This window comes from Nicotiana sylvestris, chromosome 1 (assembly GCF_000393655.2).
Source record: "Nicotiana sylvestris chromosome 1, ASM39365v2, whole genome shotgun sequence".
In the NCBI taxonomy this organism is placed as follows: Eukaryota; Viridiplantae; Streptophyta; class Magnoliopsida; order Solanales; family Solanaceae; genus Nicotiana; species Nicotiana sylvestris.
Window position 1 is genome coordinate 129,129,056 of NC_091057.1, and position 16,922 is coordinate 129,145,977.

Here is a 16,922-nt window from a genome sequence, read left to right on the forward strand (position 1 = left end):
CTAAGTATATTATATGATACACTATACGATATATATAGTATAGTTTATTATACTTCAAGGTACATTCGATATATATAGTATAATGTAATATATAGTATATAATCTCTCTCTCTCTCTCTCTCTCTATATATATATATATATATATATATATATATATAGAACATGAAGCGCTCGGAACACAGGGACGAGTTCTTTTAGGTATTGATATACTTGTAAATTGATTTATCGACTTATAACCCACTCATATGCATATATATATATATATATATATATATATATATATATATATATATATATATATATATATATAAAAGCTATATTCGATATAATATTAGCTAATGCACTAATACTTAGTGCATAGTATAATATAGTATATATATATATATACTAAGTGTATTATATATACTAAGTGTATAGTATAGTGTATTATATATCAAGGTATATTCGATATATATAGTATAATATAGTATATAGTATATAAGATTATATATATATAAGAACATGAAGGTATATATATATATATATATAAGAACATGAAGCGCTCGGAACACAGGGACGAGTTCTTTTAGGTATTGATACACTTGTAAATTGATTCATCGACTTATAACCTACTCATATGCATATATATATATATATTCGATAAAATATTATATATATATATATATAAATTAAAACGTCTCGACTTATATTAATTAATATATTTTTATATATAATATATATATAAGCTATATTCGATATAATATTAGCTAATGCATTGATACTTAGTGCATTATATATATATATATATATATAGCTTAAATTGAATTAAAATCCTAAATTTATACTACATATGTACATAATTTTAAATTGAATTAAAAGTAATTTAATTTTTTTAGAAACAACGACAAAACTTTGGTCGCTATTTTGGTCAAACGGTCAAAAAATAGCGACCAACTTTGGTCGCTATATTGGTCAAAAAGTCAAAACTTATTTAGCTACCAAATTAGCGTCCAACGTTGGTCGCTATTTTTAATTCTGGTGTCAAAACCGGGTTTCCCCTCCCATTCTTTCAAAAGATTTCCCCAAAATCTCTCTTTTCTCTCTAACACTCAAACCCCCCCCCGACTCCCAGCAGCAGCGACGCCACCGATGACCACCGATGGCAGCAGCTCCACCGCCGGCGACCTCCATTCCCAAGGTAGGTTTCTCTCTCCTTTCTTTGTTTTTTTTTCGAAATACAATGATTTTGTTTAATTTCTTCATGTTAGGGTTCAAAGTTATATATTATTTGTTCAACCATGCTAGGATTCAAAGTTAATTTCTCCATGTTAGGGTTCAAAGTTAATTTCTCCATGTTAGGGTTCAAAGTTAGCTCAACCATGTTAGGGTTCAAAGTTATATATTACTTGCAATTTTTAGGGTTCTTATTAATACATTTAGTCCAAAATATTTAGTTGTACCTATTAATTTGGGGAAGAAATTGTTTGAAGAGAAGAAACCCTAAGAGTTGCACCTTTAGGATTATGTATTAGAATTTTAGTTTATAAATTAAAATTTTAAGATATGACTTGAACTTTTGTGGATATGAGTTGAACCTTTAGGATATAAATTTAAATTTTGGTTTATGTATTAGTATTTTAGTTTATAAATTAAAATTTTAGGATTTGACTTGAACTTTTGTGGATATGAGTTGAACCTTTAGGATATGAATTGAAATTTTGGTTTATGTATTGGAATTTTAGTTTATAAATTGAAATTTTAGGATATGACTTGAACTTTTGTGGATATGAGTTGAACCTTTAGGATATAAATTGAAATTTTGGTTTATGTATTGGAATTTTAGTTTATAAATTGAAATTTTAGGATTTGACTTGAACTTTTGTGGATATGAGTTGAACCTTTAGGATATGAATTGAAATTTTGGTTTATGTATTGGAATTTTAGTTTATAAATTGAAATTTTAGGATTTGACTTGAACTTTTATGGATATGAGTTGAACCTTTATGATATGAATTGAAATTTTGGTTTATGTATTGGAATTTTAGTTTATAAATTGAAATTTTAGGATATGACTTGAACTTTTGTGGATATGAGTTGAACCTTTAGGATATGAATTGAAATTTTGGTTTATGTATTGGAATTTTAGTTTATAAATTGAAATTTTAGGATTTGACTTGAACTTTTGTGGATATGAGTTGAACCTTTAGGATATGAATTGAAATTTTGGTTTATGTATTGGAATTTTAGTTTATAAATTGAAATTTTAGGATTTGACTTGAACTTTTGTGGATATGAGTTGAACCTTTAGGATATGAATTGAAATTTTGGTTTATGTATTGGAATTTTAGTTTATAAATTGAAATTTTAGGATATGACTTGAACTTTTGTGGATATGAGTTGAACCTTTAGGATATGAATTGAAATTTTGGTTTATGTATTGGAATTTTAGTTTATAAATTGAAATTTTAGGATATGACTTGAACTTTTGTGGATATGAGTTGAACCTTTAGGATATGAATTGAAATTTTGGTTTATGTATTGGAATTTTAGTTTATAAATTGAAATTTTAGGATTTGACTTGAACTTTTGTGGATATGAGTTGAACCTTTAGGATATGAATTGAAATTTTGGTTTATGTATTGGAATTTTAGTTTATAAATTGAAATTTTAGGATTTGACTTGAACTTTTGTGGATATGAGTTGAACCTTTAGGATATGAATTGAAATTTTGGTTTATGTATTGGAATTTTAGTTTATAAATTGAAATTTTAGGATATGACTTGAACTTTTGTGGATATGAGTTGAACCTTTAGGATATGAATTGAAATTTTGGTTTATGTATTGGAATTTTAGTTTATAAATTGAAATTTTAGGATTTGACTTGAACTTTTGTGGATATGAGTTGAACCTTTAGGATATGAATTGAAATTTTGGTTTATGTATTGGAATTTTAGTTTATAAATTGAAATTTTAGGATATGACTTGAACTTTTGTGGATATGAGTTGAACCTTTAGGATATGAATTGAAATTTTGGTTTATGTATTGGAATTTTAGTTTATAAATTGAAATTTTAGGATTTGACTTGAACTTTTGTGGATATGAGTTGAACCTTTAGGATATGAATTGAAATTTTGGTTTATGTATTGGAATTTTAGTTTATAAATTGAAATTTTAGGATATGACTTAAACTTTTGTGGATATGAGTTGAACCTTTAGGATATGAATTGAAATTTTGGTTTATGTATTGGAATTTTAGTTTATAAATTGAAATTTTAGGATTTGACTTGAACTTTTGTGGATATGAGTTGAACCTTTAGGATATGAATTGAAATTTTGGTTTATGTATTGGAATTTTAGTTTATAAATTGAAATTTTAGGATATGACTTGAACTTTTGTGGATATGAGTTGAACCTTTAGGATATGAATTGAAATTTTGGTTTATGTATTGGAATTTTAGTTTATAAATTGAAATTTTAGGATTTGACTTGAACTTTTGTGGATATGAGTTGAACCTTTAGGATATGAATTGAAATTTTGGTTTATGTATTGGAATTTTAGTTTATAAATTGAAATTTTAGGATTTGACTTGAACTTTTGTGGATATGAGTTGAACCTTTAGGATATGAATTGAAATTTTGGTTTATGTATTGGAATTTTAGTTTATAAATTGAAATTTTAGGATATGACTTGAACTTTTGTGGATATGAGTTGAACCTTTAGGATATGAATTGAAATTTTGGTTTATGTATTGGAATTTTAGTTTATAAATTGAAATTTTAGGATATGACTTGAACTTTTGTGGATATGAGTTGAACCTTTAGGATATGAATTGAAATTTTGGTTTATGTATTGGAATTTTAGTTTATAAATTGAAATTTTAGGATATGACTTGAACTTTTGTGGATATGAGTTGAACCTTTAGGATATGAATTGAAATTTTGGTTTATGTATTGGAATTTTAGTTTATAAATTGAAATTTTAGGATATGACTTATGATGACAAAGACGAAAGGAAGTTTTATTCTCAACTTTCTTCCAAGTCCGATCCGTAAAAGCTTAATGGAATTGGTGATATTTATTCGGATTCAGACAATGATTTGAGTGACAAAAGTATGGAAATGCTAATAAAAAGAATTAAAGGTAAAATATTTTTCTTGGAAGAGTAGGATGCTTCACGTTCATGCAGAGTTCAGCATCCTTCTCTACCAAGAAAAATGTTTTACCTTTAGTTCTTTTTATTTGCATTTCCATACTTTTGTCAGTCAAATCATTGTCTGAATTCGAAGAAATATCACCAATCCCATTAAGCTTGTACGGATCAGACTTGGAAGAAAGTTGAGAATAAAATTTCCTTTCGTCTTTGTCATCATAGAGTCTTATGATCCTCGTTTTTTGGAAACTGCCATGACCAACGGAAAACATTCCATCACCATCAACCTTGTCACTCTCAATTAAACTTCTTTTCCTCTTGGAAAATAAAGTAGAGAATTCCTCTATAACCTCTTTTATCTACTTAGAAAATATTAAATTCCTACCTACACCATCACTATTTGAAACATATGTCATTGCCTTATCATCATCATTGTCGCTAATGAGAACAACAATTGATCAAAGACACACCCTGTCAAGTACTGTATCCAAGTTATTCTCTATATCCAAGTTCATCCCGAGTAATAGTACCATGATGATAATCACCAAAGCCACCAGACAGCTTTATGATGCCAATGAAGCAAGATGAGCTATTCAATGAAACTCGTATTGTAAAGAAGAAGAAAGAGACTGATTCAGAAAGGTGGGTCGAGGTTCGAGCCTCGACTATACATGTAAGCTTTTTTTACTTTTCATTAAGTATTTTGATTTACTTTTATATAAATTTTGAAATACTAATTCAATATAATTTTTCTTATAGGTTCGCTTCACAGCTGATGTGGGGGAATTCATACGCAGTCAGCCACCTAATGAGTCGGGCAAGACAATCCAACTTTCGGACGAGGATGCTGAAAGAACACTTCTTGAGTTCTTTATATACTTTGAACTAGACAATAGAACCAGTTTTCGAATGGGATTGTAATAAGCGTTAACTTAGTTTTGTTAGCTTAAAGTTAGTTCTATTGAACTTTATACTTTGTTGCTTTTAATTGTTGTTGTTGTTGGCATAAAATGCCTGTTTAGGATTTTTGGTAAGCTGGCAGGTGGTGTAGCTGCCAAAACAGGCAGTTTCTGCCAAAAATATACCAAGAAAAACGACCAACTTTGGTCTCTAGTTGGTCACTTTTCACTTAAAAAAAACAATTTTCTGGGCAATAGCGACCAACCTTGGTCGCTAATTAACCCAGATTTCTCAAAAAAGTGACCAACTTTGGTCGCCATTCCATTTAAAAAAAACAATTTCTGGAAATTTGCGACCAAAGTTGGTCGCTTATTATTTTAAAAAAATTAATTATTGCAGTTGGCGACCAATTTTGGTCGCTTATTTTAAAACAAAATTTATGAAAATTAATAATAAAGCGACCAACTTTGGTTTCCATTTTTCAGATTTTTAAAATATAATATTTTTTTCAGACCAAATTTGGTCGCTTTTTATGATTAATAATAAATAAAAAACGTAATTTACATTTAGAGACCAACGTTGGGCGCCAAATATATATTCTTAAAATAATATAGTGACCAACGTTGGTCGCTACTTTCTTTACAGGAATATTTGGTCCTTCTACCTTAGAGACCAAAGTTGGTCGCTAGTTAGAGACCAACTTTGGTCCCTAAGGTAAAGGGACCAGCTTAATATCGACCAACCCATTTTGGTCGCTATTTGGTCGCTTTTTGGCCAATAAGCGACCAACTTTGGTCGCTTTTTGTGGTCGCCTTTTTCCGGATTTTAAGTAGTGATAGTACATCATGGCATGGTAAGTTGGAGGTTGCATGGCATGGCATGCGCGCAAAAATCAGTGGCACAAGCTTTGGGTTGTGTCAATGCCAAGTGCGGGCTAAGCTAAGGAAAAGGAGTGTAGAATGCTGGCAAAGGCTTTCAATAGCTAAGAAAATGCTATGTGAAGAAAAATGGCACGAGTGAAATAGGGGTTGACATAGACAAGGCAGAAACTCCGCCAAGGCATGTGCGGGTGACAGTGGCATCAGGCGTGTGCGGCAAAGTCATGGACAACATGTTGTGGGCGAAGCATTGGTGCGGAGCAATGTCAAAAGAAGCCAAGGCTGGGCACAATTTCAGCCTTGGGCATGCAACAACTAACAAGTCAAAGAGCACATGCAGTGCACATGCCAAAGTAGTTGGCGTTTATCTTTTTGTAATTGTTTGTACCCGTGTCTGATTTATTGTAATGATCCGGCCAGTCGTTTTGAGTGTTTTAGCCCTGATCCCCTATTTATTACCTTCTCTGTGTATTGTGGTTACGTGACTTGTCGGGGTACTTGGTTTTGGTTTCGGGAGAGTTTTAGAGTGAAATGAGACACATATTCCCTAAGTTGGAGTCCTAAGTTGTTAGAGTTGACCATAGTTTGACTTTTGTGAAGACGACTTCGGAATGGAGTTTTGACGGTTTCAATATTTTTGTATGGTGCTTTTGGATTTAGAAGCGCGACCGGATGTGGATTTGTGATCAGAAGGTTCGCGATGTTGCATTTATGTTTGGAGAGCGGGTTTTGCTCCGGGTTTGCCCATGAAGGGTGTAATGAGGTTCGAAAAAAGGGCAAGTTGATCCCTAGGTATATCGGGCCATTTGAGATACTTGAGAGAGTTGGAGAGGTGACCTACAAGCTTGAACTACCACCTATTTTAGCTATAGTTCATCAAGTATTTCATGTTTCTATGCTCCGAAAGTACCATAGTGATCCGTCTCATATGTTAGACTTCAACTCAGTTCAGTTGGACAAGGATTTGTCTTATGTTGAGGAGTCGGTGGCCATTTTTGACAAGCAGGTTTAGAAGTTGAGGTCGAAGAACATTGCTTCAGTGAAGGTTCAATGGAGGGTTCAACCAGTCGAGGAAGAGACTTGGGGGAGCGAACATGATATCCTTAGCTGTTATCCTCAACTTTTCACCACTTCTGGTATGTCTCTATACCCGTTCGACGGCGAAACGTTTGTTTCAAGAGGTGGAGGATGTAATGACCCAGCTAGTCATTTTGAGTGTTTTAGCCCCAATTCCCTATTTATTGCCTCCTCTATGTTATATTGTGGTTATGTAACTTATCGGGGGGCATGGTTTCGGGTTTCAGGAAAGTTTCGGAGTGAAATAGGACACATCGTCCCTAAGTTGGAGTCCTATATTGTTAGAGTTGATCGTAGTTTTACTTTTGTGAAGACGACTCCGAAATGGAGTTTTGATAGTTTCAATAGATCCGTATGGTTATTTTGGACATATAAGTGCGGCCGGATATGGATTTGGAGGTCCGTAGGCCGTTTCGACTAGAATTGGCGAAACTTCGACAAATTAAGGTTTGGAAGATTTGAAAAGTTTGACCGGGAGTTGACTTTATTGGTATTGGGGTCGGATCATAATTTTGGAAGTTGGAATAGGTGTATGATGTCATTTATGACTTGTGTGTAAAATTTGAAGTCAATCGGAGTTGTTTTGGTATGAATCGACATTTGGTTTCGGAATTCAGAAGTTCATAGTTCATAAGCTTGAATTTGGGTTACGATTCGTAGAACCAATATTGTTTGATGTGATTTTGGGCCTCGAGTAGGTCCGTTATGTGTTTTGAAACTTGTTGGTATATTCGGACGGGATCCTGAGGGCCCCGGGTGTGATTCGGGTTGAGTCCGGAACAAGTTTGGACTTGTGAGATTGCTGAAGCACTGTTGCTTCTAGTACAATCTCACCTACGCATTTTGGGCCATAGGACCGGCCCTCAAGCCGCAGAAGCGTGTTTGGTAATGGTCAGCTGGGACCCCAGGTGCGGTCCATGCTCCGTAGAAGCGGACTCGCCGATGCGAGGGATGTATCGCAGAAACGGAGAAGGCCAAGGAGGCCTTGGTCGTAGAAGCGGACAATGTCCGTAGAAGCGAATATAGGTCTGCATGTGCGAGACTTCTTGCTTAAGTGGAATCCGTACCTGCAATAATTTTTCCGCAAGTACAGCGTCGTAGAAGCAACAAAAAAGCTGGAGATGCGGAAGTTGCTGGGCAGAAATAAGAAAATTCAAGGGTTTGATTCATAATCCATTTTTGGACTTAGAGAGCTTAGTGGGAGGCAATGTTTTGAGGGTTCTTCAAGGAAAAATTTTGGGTAAGGGATCCTAACTCGGTTTTGGTTAATTTACCTGAATTTATTGATAATTTCTTCATTTAATTAGTGTTTTGGAGTTGGAAATTCGGGAAAAATTTAGGAAACTTCTTAGGCTAAAATTTGAGGATTTGAAAGGCGATTTGAGGTTAGATTTGAGTAATTCTTGTATGGTTGGACTCGTTATCGAATGAGTGTTCGGATTTATAATTTTGATCGAGTTTCGAGGTGTGGGCTCGGGTTGACTTTTTGGGTTGATTTTTTAATTCTTTGTAAAGATCCTAATTTCATTGTTTGAATTAGTTTCTAATAGTTGTATTTATATTATGAAATTGTTTTGGCTAGATTCGAGTTATTCGAAGTTGGATAATCGAGGGAAAGGCCTTCTAGTTGATTGAGTTAGCGCGATTTGAGGTAAATGACCTGTCTAACCTTGTGTGAGGGAATTACCCCTTAGCATTTGTATTGGATCTGATAATTGTGATATGAGAAAGCCGTGCACGCAAGGTGACAAGTGTATACACGGGCCAAATATGGAAATTACCAGTTTTAGCTATGTAGATTCTTTTCATGCCGTAATTGAGTTACCTTAACATGTTATAGTCATTATTTTTAGTGTATTTTCACATGTTTACTTGTCTTATTCTCTTACATGCTAATTGCCCTACTTGTTTAATAGAAGTTTTTGTTTCCTTTATTCCGTATTTATTATTTAATCGTTGAACTCTTTACTTGAAGTTGTTAAATCGTGGAATATCTTGTTGTTGAAATTGGTACTGAGATATAAAGACTGTGACTCACATTGAGGCAAAATTTTAAGTTGTGAAATACCATTTTTTTAAGTGGTTCATTCCGGTTGTTATTATTGAGACTCTTGTGTACATCGTGGTCGAGCCATGGGCTCTTTACTGTGAAAATACAGTTACTGTTTGGTTTCTCTGGAAAGTTATGATATTGGGCACTTGAGATGCGATCTGTGATACATTGTGATATTGATGCGCATGCGGTGGTATAAGATTTTGGGGTTGAAACGCATGCGACAAGATAAGATGGGCTTGATACACATGATTAGTAGGGGAACTACTAGAAGTCATGCAGTGTGATAAGATGAGATAAAATCCGGGATGCTATTTTGGGAAAATAATTTTTAAACTTAAATGTAAAGGCTCCCGCTAGGAGTGTTCATGGTTCGGTTTGGATCGGGTTTTCCCTAAAAAGAAACCAAACTAAGTAAGTCGGTTCTTCAAATATTGGAACCAAACCAAACCAATTAATTAGTTTTTTATCAATTCGATTTTTGTCAGTTTTTCAATTTTTTTGATTATTTATCGTTTTTTTTAAATATGAGACATACACTACCAAACACATATTCTGGCTACTACATTTTCAACGTAACACTATCAAACCAATTGCTCTTTAAAAAATCTTTCATTTACCTAAATGTATTGGTGATAATTGAATCAAATAGTGATGAATAATTTAAGTACTCAATTAAAAATCGATTATTTTTAACATGAAATAATTTGTTGTACTTAGCAAAAAAACTACCAATCAAACTAGAATATAAAGATAAAGAATTTGATTATTATAATAGTAAAACTAGACTAAAAGTACAAATGGCTAATATGTACCATAATGTTTAAAAAAAATTCTCTCTCTCTCTCTCTCTCTCTATATATATATATATATATAGAGAGAGAGAGAGTTGTAATAATAATTTTAAATAGCTACTTCTATAGTTGGTTTTGTTCGGTTTTTTCGGTATTTTTTTTATTAAAACCAAATCAAATTGATCGGTTTTTAAAATTCAAAACCAAATCAAACCTAAAAAGTATCGATTTTTTGGTCGGTTTGGTTTGGTTTTTGGTTTGATTCGGTTTTTCGGGGTTTTATGAATGCCCATAGCTCCCGCGGTGATATAAGAAAAAATTGTGGATTCTTTTGTGATTTGAGACTATGAGGCGGTACCTCGGTGGTGACTCTTGTTATTTCTCTGTTACTTCATTGTGTTTGGTTGCTTGTTTCCTTGCCTTAACATTTCCTTGCTTTCTTGTGTGATGCATTATTCGCCTTGATTCTGGGTAGTTAATTTTGACATATCCCTTATTTGTTTTATTTCCATTATTATTATTATTATTGCACCGTTAAATTATTGTACAATTTTTTCTATTTATTTCCAGTAGGGCCCTGACCTGACCTAGTCACTATTCTACCGAGGTTAGGCTTGACACTTATTAGGTACTATTGTGGTGAACTCATGCTTTGCTTCTGCAATCTTTTTATGCAGATCCAGGTACCTGCTATCATTCCTGACACTAGTGAGCTGAGCTCGCATTTGGAGACTTCAAGGTACACATGTCTGCGTCCATAGGCCTCGAAGTCCCTTTCAATCCATTTCTGTATTTTTCCTTCTTTACTAGATACAACTATATAGGGATGACTCTGATATTATCATAAAGCTTGTGACTTGTATTTCGCCGGGTTTTGGCCTATTGTATATACATTGAGTTGTGGAGATTTTTCCTTATATTAGTCGTTGGGTTTTGAGATTTTTAAATTATTATTTCTATTATTTCTACATGTTTGTTAGGCTTATCTAGTCTTAGACACTAAGCGCCGTCACGATATCATACGGAGGAAAGTCGGGATCGTGACATTTATACCTTTATCTACTATCATTTCATGTAGATCATGGCCTATGTAGTTGGGGATATCAACTACAAGTTAGTAACAGATTTAGCATTAGCCCACCAAGTGACAAAAGTTGTAGACAACAAGTGTCAATGTGTTGTCAAGTGGCAAAGGCTGCCTATGTGCTATAAATAGGTGCGTTTGGACTTAGTCAGTTTTGAAGTAAAATTTTGTGTGAAGTTCAATAGAGAAACAAGAGTGAAATATGAGGGTTTCTAAGTGTTACAAAAGTGACTAAGGCTGGGCATTGGGTAGGTCTTAGTGTTGGCTAAAGAACGACTTATGTTCTTTTCAAAGTGGGGCTGTGATCGACTTGTGATCATAGACAAGTGAGAGTTTCCCTTGTAAGTTTCGAATTAATACAAAGGTTGAGATTTTTCTATATTTGATTGTGTTTTCTTTACTTTGCTGCCTAAAATATTTCTAAGGACAAACTTGCTGAAAATTTGGCTAAGTGTTGGGAATGTTAAGTCAAGTGCGCCACTTGATTCTCGCGCGGGTATAGTGTTAGGCTGACTAAAAATGCCTCCTGTGGCACTAGGGGTGACAAAACTAACCCTAACCCACTTGATTTTCCCAATCCGCCCAAGTTTTAATATGTTTGGACTAGAACGATTTTAAAATTGGTTGTTTTGGACTAGACCAAGTTAACTCATAAAAAATCATCAACCTAAATGGACCCATGATAATGCCAACCTTGACCCATGAAAATGCTCAATCATAGAGTTTTACCTTGACCCATGTTCTGAAAAATATTTTCTAATTTTCTCATATTTAGTTAGTTTAAATATTTAAAAACTATTTTATTATGAATTCGTTTTTCTCCAATTGGAGGAAAATATTTTTCCTATGAAGAGAAGGGAAAATAGTTTTCAAAAATCTTCTTCATCCTTCCCCATCTCCACCAACTCCATCACCCCACCCCCTCCCCAACCTCCACCACCCCTATCCCACCCAACCCCTACCCCACCTCAACCCCACTCTCACCCACGCACCAACCAACCCAATCCCTACCCACCCAACCTAAATATATGAAAATATTATTTAGATTACTTTCTTTTCATGACGTAAAAAAGGTATTTTCTTTCATTTCAACAAAATAAATATTTTCTTTTCTTGATGTCAAATAATTTATTGTGACGACCCCGGCAGTCGTTTCATGGGTTACAGTCCCGTTCTCCCTGTTCTGCTTCTTTATATGTTGTTCAACTGTATTTCATCATATCATGTTGGTTGTTCTGCGTTTGGAATGGTCATGGAGTAAAATGAGATACTTAGTCTCTTATTTGAAAGTTTAATTTGGAAAAAGTCAATTGGGTGTTGACTTATGTGTAGAAGTTCTCGGACGGTAATTCTGATGGTTCGGATAGCTTCGTTAGGTGATTTTGGACTTAGGAGCGTGTTCGAAGTGTAATTTAGAGGTCCGTGGTAGATTTAGGCTTGAATTGGCGAAATTGGAAATTTGACATTTTCCAGTCGGCAGTGAAAATCTTGATATCGAGGTCGGAATGAGATTACAGAAATTGGAGTAGGTCCAATGTGTCATTTGTGACGTATATGCAAAATTCAGATAATTCAGATGAGGTCTGATAGATTTTTGAATCGGTTGCGGAATTCGGAAGTTTTGAAATCCCTAGGCTTGAATCCGAGAGTGATTTGGTGATTCAATGTTATTTTGAGTGTCTCGAAGGTTGGAATAAGTTTGAATAGTGGTATATGACTTGTTGGTAGGTGTGGTTGAGGTCCCAAGGGCCTTATGATGATTTCGACGGGTTATCTAAGAGTTGGAAAATTGGAGTTGCAACTGAAGCTACTATTTTCTGTCATAACCGCACTTGTGGATTGGGGACCGCAGGTGCGAGCCGCAGAAGCATAAAGGAGACCGTAGAAGCGGTATTGGTCGCAGGAGCGGAAGGCTGGATCGCATCTGTTAGCCCGCATGTGCGAGATTTGGGTCGTAGGTGCGGCGTCTGAGAAGTTAAGTGAATTTTGTAGGTGCGAATTTTTGGGGGCATAAGCGGCCCGCAGGTGCAAAATAATGTTCGTAGATGCGGAAATCGCTGGGCAGAAAGTATATAAGTTCCCCTTCGCAAAATTTAGCCCATTTCACCATTTTTTGAGACGGGATTACAGCTTTTGGAGGGTTTTGAAGAGGGATTCAACGGGAAACTTGTCGAGGTAAGATTTTTGAACTTAATACTCGTATCTATGGTAAATTTCAGTGGATTAAACATGGAAATTGAAGAGATTAGGGGTGAAAATTGGGAAATTAGGGCTTGAAATTAGAGAGTTTAAATTGGGGATTTGAGGGGCCATTTGAGGTCCGATTTTGATGATTTTGGTATGTATAGACTCGTGAGAGGATAAGGATTTTAGTGTTTTGATTTTTATCAAATTCCGAGATGTGGGCCCGGGGGTCGGGTTTGGCCAATTTCGGGATTTTGAGTTTAATTTGATAATTTTCCATGGGCTTTTTCCCTATGGCATGTATTGATGATATGATTTAGATTTTGGATAGATTCGAAACGATTTGAGGCCAAGTCGAGAGGCAAGGGCATTGCGGAGTAGATTTTCATGCGGTTTAAGGTAAGTAACAATTGTAAATCTAGACCTGAGGGTATGAAACCCCAAACTTTCATACTATTTTGATAAATGAGGTGACACACATGCTAGGTGACGGGCGTGTGGGCGTGAACCCGTAGGGATTGTGACTTGGTCCATCACGTGGCAACTGTGGAGTTGCATATTTTGATAAACTCTATGTAATATCTATGTGTTTTAGAAATGAATCTATTAACTTGGGTTGAATGCCATGTTTGTGGCCTTATGCCGAACTGTTTGGACCCTCAAGGGTATTTTACTACTATCCTCACACTGTTTTAACTCGAAAGCATATCCTCAGTCATGATTTTTACCTGTTTACTGTTTGATTCAGTTTCATTACTCCACTTTCAAATATATGAAAACCTTTTGGGTTGAGTTCTCGGATTTTTACTGAAATGCCCGAGTGGCTCTGAGGTTGATGACTGAGAGAGGTCGAGGACATGATGGTGAGGATTTTATATATTTATGGATCGGGCTGCACGTCGCAGTGATATATATATATATATGGATCGGGCTGCACGCCGCAGTGATATTTATTTATATATGGATTGGGCTGCACGCCGCAGCGATATGTATTGGATCAGGTTGCACGCCGCAACGATATAGCGCTTGGGCTGTAGGAGTTCCTCCAGAGTCTGCACACCCCCATTAAGCACAATCGATTATATGTATATTTACGGATCGGGCTGCATGCCACAACCGTTATTATTATAAGATATCTACTGAGCGGGAGTGCTGAGTGTGAGTACTGATTGATAAAAGTTGAGTCATGAGTGATTGAGAGGCTCGCCCGAGGGGCTATATCTATGAGTGATACTATGTCAGAGGGGCTTGTTTATGAAATTACTATTTTTCACTCTTCCTTTATACTGAGCTTCTATTGAAAAATATTGAACAAATGTTTTAAATAATTTTCATTGAAAAGCTGAAGTTTTACGAGATGTTCGGAAGTTGAACTTCGGATTTGAATTTGTTATATATATTGAGACTCTATGTTAGACTATGTATATGATTTAAATGCTCGTTACCGCACTGAACCTTTATTTACTTTTATTACTTACTGAGTTGGCATACTCACATTGCTCCCTACACCTTGTGTGCAGATCCAGGTGCCAGAGCATCCGAGTGAGAGCTGTCTCTTACCTTCAGAGCATTTAGGAGATTGCGAGGTTGCTGCATGGCATCCGCAGCCCTACCTTTCTCCTTCCTATCTTCAGTATTACATATTTCAGTCTTATTTTTTATTGCGCAGACAGTATCAGACTGTAGTATAGTGGCTCATGACTAGTGACACCAGGATCAGGCAGTATGAATGTATTTGAGTATTTTTTTCCCCGCATATTTTGTTATATTAAAATGAAAGATTTGTGATCGTATTTTATTTAGAAATGAACTTACAAAAGGCATTTACGTTATTAGTGTTGAATCGGCTTTCCTAGTACTATGATAGGCGTCATCACAGCCGGGGTGGTTTGGAGTCGTGACGAATTGGTATCAGAGCCTAGGTAACATAGGTCTCACGGGTCATGAGCCGGTTTAGTAGAGACTTATGGATCAGTATAGAGACGTATGTACTTATCCTCGGAAGGCTGTAGAACCTTTAGGAAAAGCTTCACATTCTTGAAATTCCTGTCGCGTGAATCTGTTGATTCTGGTACTAAACTTCTGTTATTCTATTCTCTCACATATGGTGAGGACACGTGCTACTGGTCATGACGGACGACCACCAGTACCACTAGTTAGGGCCACTAGAGGCCGAGGTCGCGGTCGAGGCTGTGGTAGGGGCAGGGGTGTAGCTCGCACAGCAGTTAGGGCAGCACCTGCAAATCTACCAACCGTCCCAGTTCATGATCAGGTCCCAGTTGCGGACGCTCCAGCAGGACCATCTCAGACACCGGTGATGACGTCCAAATTCACTACTAAAAGGTAAATGGACACGGTCGCATGCAATATAATTTACCCAACTATGAATCGGGGTCGAATCCCATATTGAACAATGTGTAGGCGATTAGGAATGTAAGAAAATTATCACTTATCGCGCAATACCAAACACTAAGAATTTGGTTTAGAAAATGTATTATATCTAAATGCGGAAATTTAAACTAACCTAGAAAGCAAGTAAAATGAATAATGGCTACAAGTATGGATGCATCGGGAATTACACTCAAGTAATGATCCAACGTATTTCATGATTTTACAAATATGAGCGATTTTATGTTAATTAGCCACGGATAATAATTCTTAATTAGCTTCTTCCGAAGACTAGAAAGACTTCTTAATTGAATTATTCCTAACACAATTAAGAGAATAAGCACACTCGGAATGGCTACAAGTAGTTCAACCCTATTTCTAGGTAGAATCTATAAAATGAGGGTTAAAGCCTCAAGTTCTTTTTAATTAATCTTTCCAACCCCAAATTACCTAGGGTTAGCTAATCCCTTTGGAAACATTAAAGAACAAGAATAATTAAAGAAACAATAACTCACTTCATAAAAAGATAAAAATCATTCAATACATGAGAACAACAAGGTATTTAATCCACACTTTAAATATGAATACTTCCATAAACAAGATTCAAGTGTTGAAAATAAATACTACACACTTAAATATTCAATACAAATCAAGGAATGAAGAAATAAACATAAATGGGTAAGAAAATCTTAACCTTAAGCTTCAAATCTTCAAAACCAAAGTGTGTGTGCAAAACCCTAGCTTCAAGACTTGTTCTCTCTAGCCTCTTGGGGACTGAAAATAAGCCAAAGATCCTTTACAAATGAGCCTAGTCGGGTATTAAATTGTTTAGGGATCAAAATCATGAAATTCCATTTCTGCCCAGATTTCACCCAGATTTTAAGCATCACGATCGCGTAAAATTGATTGTGATCGCGTAGAGTCATCTTCAAAACCTCTGCGATCGCAGACCCACATTTGTAGTCGCGTAGAGCATTCCCAGGGCTGTGACCAATTCCTTCTATGTAATCGCGTAAAAAGCTTTGCGATCACGATAGTTGTTTTTCCAGCCTTCTGCGATCGCGATAAATTTTTTTCCCAGCCTTCTGCGATCACGTTGCAATCCTTGCGATCGCGAAGAGTATCAGGCATCAATCAATTTTCATCATTTTGGCCCATTTTGACTTGATTTCTTCCATTTCTTCTCCAAATCACATGACACCTGAAAATTGCCAATAAACCTCAGAAAATGTCCTAGTTTCCTACCAAAATTATGCAAAAGTTTAAATATTAAGAGGAGATAAGTTGGTAAAATACCAACTTATCAACCGGCTATGCCGATTGTTATTCCAGGCCTTCTGGAGGTCCTAGCCCAGATTCTATCAATGTGTACTGGCCTGGCTCAGGCGGTCTCAGTTACTACGGCTTCAGCTACTTCTCAAGTCGGGGGAGGCA